The following is a 7,837-nucleotide window of genomic DNA, read 5'->3' as shown; positions in this document are numbered from 1 at the left end:
GATTGACAAGATTTGCTGATTGCAGGCAGGGGAGGGGTTGAAAATGGACACTTGCTGCTTCCCGTAGTGTTATTTGCACGGTTTGCATACGTTGTGTCACAGATGAAGTGGATTAGCTGCAATATTTGTCAAATACACAAGACATTTGAGATGTTTTTTTCATGTAGCAACAGTGTAAAATAGACACTAGTCTGTTTGCGAGCACCACCAAGTCGTCACTTTACAGTTTTCTTTGCAGCGTGATGGAAAAGAGATTAGAACACCTCTCTGGTAATAAAATAAATGTTACATTGACAACATGTGAATGTTCGTGTCGAAACAGCCTTTCATTGCACCAAAAATGCATTCATCTTGGTGTGTGAAAAGGCTATAAGAGTAGAGAACAACAGAAATGTTACATAGCCCTTTCTCAAAAACAAAACAAATTCCCAGAAACCTTAGGGGGATCTGCCTGAAACAGAGCAGGCCGAAGCTGCCGACTTTTCAGTGCTGCCAAATGGTATGTGGTTCTTTTGATCAGATGGTTATTTTCCATAAAACAAAAGGTGAGTATTTGGGCCTTTGCTGCCATACTGGATGCATCAAAAAGGATTAGAGTTTACCCTACGAATGTATTACAGTACATACCATCAAATGGATCACAAGACTTTGTGGACCCACCTGTATTTAGTGCTGACCACTTCAGCTGTAAATCTGAGACAGATGTTAAAACCAGATGTACTGTATGTAGGGCCATTGTTTTTGCTGCTTCTCATTCTCATCTTGCTTTACGCTGATACAAGTGAACAGGAAAGACAGAGGCATAACGTTTTTAAACGGTTTTCAGAAAAAGGAAACACTGAAAGAGGAGACGATAGGGAAGAGAGGAGTCAACATCTAATTTGGAATGTCTGTCAGTGCCTCACATGCTCAATAATCTATTTACCATGCAGAATTAAGATTTCTGCTATCCAGCACATTGCAGCTCCAATCCCTAAAGCCAGGATGGATAATCCAAAATCCCTCTTAGGGCCTGTGAGGCCAGTCCTGGAGCAAAAGAAGCAGGCGAGCTGCAGATGCCTCTGGGTACTACAGAGATCAACCCACGGCAACAACTTAACTTAAAAGATGCCAAATTCAGTGGGAAAATCACAGACTTGGCTACACTGATCTTCACACCGATCATTTCCATAGACTTAGAGTTCATAGTGACCAGGCTGTCAAAAACCCCCCCACTAGATTACAATTGATACAAATGCGTCATAACCCTAACGCTCAAAATAATTAATTGGTTTGAGTAGGACAAACTTAAATTAAACTAATTATTTCAGTAACTCTTTTTCTTTCAAGTTCACAGAACTTATGTATTTTAAGTAAACTGAACTGTTTCATTGTTTTGAGTTTTGTGAAATTATTTATTTTAATTTAGACGAACTTAAGTTTACCTGAAATGGCTGGGATGTCTATTTAAATGTAATATAATGTTTTTGTTTTTTTGTGCAAGATTAATGTTGAGTGGGAGATTTAGTAGCGATTAATGTTTTGTTATGCTAATTTAGAAGAATTTCTGTTAATGTTGGTTTTAGGATAGTTCAATAATGCTCAAACTAGGCGCGCTCAACTGCCAAGACGTTTTTTGGGTGCGAGTTATAAAACAGTGATCAAAGTAAAGAAGACACTCACTGATCACTGATGATGGCTTAGGCCGAAACGCGTCTGTGTGGACATGGTGAATGAATAAATCTTCATGAGATTTAACTAGAGAGTGCGGTTTTAGGATAGTTACCATCATGGTGACATGTGCATGCAGTGGATTTGAGAGCAAATACAAACTTTATATTGCTGCTCTCATACAGGAAGTGATACTGTGTAATATACTATTATTAACAAGTTAACAAATTAGTATGTAAGCAAACTAGCTTGTTAAAGCTAACTAGGTTTATACTAAGTGTTCACATTGAGATTGCAGTACTTAAATGTATGAATTAGTGCACTCAAACATTTCAAGTTGAGTACAATTAAATCAAATGCCAGTTCTGCTTACTTAAACTTTGAATTTCTTAACTTAAAAGAATTGAGGCAACTGATTGCCTTAATTATTTTAGGTTTTGTCAACTTATACGGGTTTACAGTGTAGTTTTGTGTGAGGAACAGTTTAAATTATGATTATTCACTGATAATCTTCCCCTTTGTGGCAGCTCTTTCTCATACACTATACTGTTCAAATGTTTAGGGTAAGATTTGCATGTCACATGACCTTTCAGGAATCATTCGTGCTCCGAGAAACACCATACCGGTTTGGAATGACAAGCGGGTGAGTAAATGCTGAAGAATTTTCTTTTTCTTTTTAGTGACGAACTGTCCCTTTAAAGGTATAGCGGAGGATTTTCTTTTTCCGGGTGGATAATCTATACTATTGGTCCACCTAAGTGTCAATCATTCTGGTGATATGTTTACGTAAGGCCGTCGTACTTGCTCATCCCTGGCACAAGTCATGCACCGCATAGACACGGTAAACATCTCAATTTGTCTAAAGTAGCCTTTTGACCAAATGATAAATGGTATCACCCTGACATATTCTAAAACCTTGTGTGTTCATGTGTTCATATTCTAAAACCTTGTGTGTTTATTATTACACAAATGCAACAAGCTACTTCTCCATTACATATGCAACTATGTATAAAAATAACGTATTATTAACAATTAAACATATTAGGTTAAGGACCAACGTAATAGCACTGCTTATATGTTGCCATGTAACGTAATTGCGATTTGCAAAATAGTTTCCTCAGAACGTATTTCGTGTGATACAGGGTTGTACATACCATGTCTTGAGTCCTCGGTCACTCAATCGATCAGTATAACAAGTAAATAAAACACGGAAGGGCATTTGACATGTTGTCTTTTTTATGAATGTTTTTGAGTTAGTTTATAATTTGCAACATAATTGTGTAAGGCGTAATTGACGTTCCCTCTCGGGAGCAAGAGTGTTGTGTTTGTCCATGTGCATTTTTTTTTAAAAATTGGAGAGGGCGGGTCTTCTCTAAAATTCGGAAAGATCCTCCGCTATACCTTTAAGAATATGCTATTCCTATCTGTGTATTTTGTTAATGCCAAAGATTTAAAAACCCTGGTTAAATAAAACATTGAACTATAGGCGTAGCAGTAAGGCTTACAGGAAACACAGCGTGTCTGTTTGAAGGCTGAATTCCCAGGCTCCAGTGTTAATAATTTGGAGATACTCGGGTAACAAAGAGGGCAGCCAGAGCAGCAGATTTCCCTCTCGTCTCCAGTTACTCATTACAGGAATATGAAACCAGAAGATCTCTGTAGCATTTGCTGGCCTGACAAGCCCTGCACTGTGTGTGGATGTCTTTGATTAGGCTTTGGAATTAGAAGTGTGATGTGTCATAGAGAAGATGGATAAATGCGCAGGGCTTCGGGCCTGCTAATGCAACGGCAGCTGCACAACAGCTGACAGGCTCCCGGTGGAGCAACAGCATTAAAACACACCTTCAGCGAGGCCCCTACACTTAGGCATGTGCACACATACACACACAGTTGCCATGGTAACACACACAGCTGTCAATAGCATCAGACCACACCCCAGTGAACAGGCAAATACACACCAATGAAGTGATGTGATGAGTTGATGCTCACAAACACACCATATCTCCATTCCTAACCCGAACGGACATGAGCAAACTTGCTCTTGAGCTTCATATAGAAAAGTGATGACACATGGGAAATATTAAGCCATTCAAACTGAAACAGTTAATTTGATTATGTTCTGTAAATGAAAGATGTCATCATCTCATTAGATATGGTTACACTGGGAGTTGAGGCACAGCTCTCTCTTCCCGTTCTCCTTCCAATTACAGCTATCTCTGTGTTGCAATGTTCGTTTTGCAACTTTTACTGTAAAATTACAAATTGTTACACATACTGTGGTTATTGATCATCAGGCAAGGAGGACCACTGGAAAAAATATTTTCATGATTTGTAATCACAACATTTTTTCTTTTGTCAAATCAACTTAGATAATTTATGTAGTTAGATAACATACTATTTTGAGTTTCTGGTGATTAAATTAATCTCCTTCATTTTATTAACTAAATTTTTCCATTTCAATGAACTTAAAATTTTAAGGCAACCAGGTGACTTATTTTTTTTAAGTTAAACCAACAATATTTTTTTTAGCTCTGAAAAGGAGCTAAAAAGGAAAAGGAAATGGGAGTCATTGCAATTTGAATTGGCTCCATCCGAAATTGTATACTTCCCTTAGTATGCGACAAAAGAAGTGAGTCTGAATTCACATTAGGCTACTAAAAAGTAAGTACGGGATGCAAAATTCACTCTTTTATGGAGAACATTTTGGTGTTTTTCTAATTGAAGAAAAAGTCGTTTACAGCCACGTTCACTCCGGTATTTCGCTCGCATCATTAAGTGTTTACAGCCAGGACCGGCATGCACTTCTGCCGCTCTAGGCGATTTTTTTTTTTCCTGCCCCTACCATAGTACGAAGCATCGTTGGAGAAATCAACTAGCTAGTCACGACTGTTTCCCGAAACCCACTGTCGCAAAGTATCGTTCAACCACGTTGGTTTCGCACGTGGTGGAGTAATAACTTTGTGACATTACAACAGATCGCACTTAATTTACCAACACCTAGTGCATGGAATTGGAGTTATTTTGACATTTAACGACACAATTAGCTATAAGTTTATTGTATCGTTATCGTTTTCCTTTGATATTTTCTCCAATAGCCCAAGCATACATACAGGCCAATAGAATGGTGTGTAAAACAAATTCATAAGGGAAAAAAATGTACATAATAAATTAGCTTCATTGCAGATTCCAAGTGATCAAGGGCTTAGGGCACATTTCAAGAGTTCCAGTAGTGGGTATTCGTGCAATGTTAGCAATAATATATCTAAGTGAAGGAGACGGAAGGGAAGTTAGCGAGAGTGTGTTCATGTTTTTGAAAAGATTTAGGGCAAGTGAATATAACTAAAAACTAAAGATGTGCAACAGATAAATTATTAATAATGAATAACAATCTATAAAAAATATGAATTATCCATTTTGATTTAATGGTGCAGTATATACGCTCAAAGATTTCTGTTATTATGTCATCCTAAATCAGTAAAACATTCTGTCTTATGTGAAACACAAAATACATTGAATAAGCATGAAAATCTAAAATGAATTACAAAATTATTAAATACATTTTGAAACAAGCTTGAGTTCAGCTCTACAGAAGATAATTTCATTATTCAGCTCAGTTCACTGTCGCATTAATTCAGTTCAATAACTCAATGTTGCAATGTTCATTAATTATGAAACAAGTTTGATTCAGCTATAAGTAGTTCAACAGAAGGCAATAATGTCATTATTTATTTAAAGTCAGTTAAATGTTTATTCAATTCAGTTCAGTAATAGTGTTGATGTTGCAAAGTTATCCAGCTCAGTTCATATTTTGTTCTCGATTGGCCTATAATTGTGTCCTAAAAATGAAAGTCAATGGGGTCCCGTGTGGTTTTGGAACTCACTGAGTTTCATTGTATATGGACAAAAACAGCTAAAACATTTTTTTAGCATATAGGTTTGATGATTATGACAAAATTCACCTGTTTGTGATTCCTTATGAACATCTCAGAAGCAGTGGTAGGTCTCACTGGCAGCTGACGCACCTCATCACCGCATCCTTCACCATCCTGCACAGGTGGCTTCTGTGGAGAGTTCAGGTTCGGTGTCATTCAGAGGACAAACTCAAAAACAGCAAACGTCTGTTGCTCACTGATTTGTAAATGAAGGTGCTGACAGTCCCGGTGCACGAAACCCACCCTGTGTCTCTGTTTTAAGAGTGCAGTGTTTGCTTAGTGCTGCCTTGGACTGAAGACTGTGCAAAGCAAGGAGTTGAGTGAATACTCTGAGGAATGAGTTCTTTTGTGAACCCACAACATCTCTGAGTGCTTTGTCTGTCAATCAATTGAGCTTATAAAGCATAGCTGTGAGTTATTTGTAAGTGCACTGCCAGCTCCAGAGAAAAGCATGAACCGAGTGCCTTTACTCGTTTATGAAACAGCAGGTCTCTATGCATTTAACAGTTCTGACATGACCATAAAGCAGTTGCCATGGCAACATAGGGTTTGACGGAGGTGTGACATTAGCCCTGCCCTCTTGAGGGGGAGGAGAGCCCCAGTGAAACACAAGGTCACCTGCCCACATCTGCCTCTCTGGATGGATGGTTAGACAGACAGACAGACAGACAGACAGATGTAGATTGACCAATCACAACGCAGCCAAGAAAGAGCTCCCACAGAGGTCCGACACTTTCACAGCGCTCGTGCAATTGACTTTCAACACAGGCGTTTCATATTTTTGGTCTTGGTAATCTACGGTCGTAGTTTTATCAAAAATGTGGTTAAACGTTGTGCCTGGGCCATTTGTTAGTGTTACACCGATACGCGTTTCCCAGAGAGGTTGGAGGGGGTGTCCGTATTTTTTTCCTTCCCAAAAGCGAAGTCAAATCCTGTCAATTGTCGTCTTTGGATTAAACTGTATGGACGTCCTCAGTCAGCTAAACCCCTCAAAGATCAACAAGCACATGTTTTTTTGCTTCTAACCTTACTCTGAAGTTATAGTAAGACCGTTTTATAATATTTTAGGTTGTGATTTCGGTTCTCATACCGGTTGTTGATAAGCTAGCACACGCTGCTAATGAATACAACGTTATACTCGTGTAGTCCGTTTACTTAACGATTATAGAAGTGAATAGAGACTTACCCAGCTTTGCATTAACAGTGTTGCTCCCTGATATTGTTAGTCCCAGCCTCCGTCTCGATAAGTAGGATATGCAGTGGTGGTTGATTTTTTTGACTGTGACCGGTAACGTTATGCTTTTGCCTCTATTTTGGATGCCTTGCTAGCCTTCGAACGCATATTGCAGCCCCTTTTGCCTACTTCTATCGGTCACTTTTTTTTTGCTGTTTTGTAAAAGTTTAATAACATTCCAGTAGGAAGAGCTGTCACAGCATAAGCCATGTTGATACCACAGGGCCCAGATGAAGTTTGACGGATGTAGCAACAGTAACTAAGGGGGGCGCAGTAACTAATGGACACCGGAAGCCTTTGGCTCGCACATTCAAGTTACAAATGGCCGCGCCAAGTTTCTTACTGGATTAAAATGCATTAAGTGGCGGATTGATCTAATTGAGCTCAGCTGTAATATGACGGGGAACGAGTTGCGATTTTGACTTATTAAATAGAAATGTGCAGCTTCTTTCTCACAACTTAAGTGTAGGCTACTTATCTGGCAAAATGGGATTTCAATAAAACTTGAAATCGGAAAATCGTTTAGTCTAGGTGCAGATTAATCTCTGGTTTTAAGATGGTAAAAAACCAACAACTGTTGACCATTAGCCTAAATGTACTCTGGCTAACATTTTACAGACATACATAAAATATTACTGTAAACCAAGAGAAAGGGCAAATGTCATTTAATTGTCATTTTGTAGACATTTTCTAAATATTTATTTTCATAAATTTGAATGTATTCTGTTTTAAAAAAAATAATAATAATTGTTTGTGACGAGCTTCTGCGCTGCTGGTCTGGTGCTTGCTTGAGGCTTCAGACTTTTACAGAAGGCATTATGTATGTGAATTAGAATATTGTCTCGATATCAAGTCACAAATTGAAAAAAAAACTCCTCACAGCCAGAGCCAGGTGCTTAAGCAAGCACACCTGTGTAGCAACCCTGCTGTTTGTTATACAGGTATCCATGTGATTTAGCCCGGTGCTCATCCCACAATAAAATATTTATTCATTAGTTCGAGCCAATAAATTAACACAGAC

This window comes from Pimephales promelas, chromosome 11 (genome assembly GCF_988280905.1).
Source record: "Pimephales promelas chromosome 11, fPimPro1.hap1.1, whole genome shotgun sequence".
Classification (NCBI taxonomy): Eukaryota; Metazoa; Chordata; class Actinopteri; order Cypriniformes; family Leuciscidae; genus Pimephales; species Pimephales promelas.
This window is presented reverse-complemented; position numbering follows the sequence as displayed.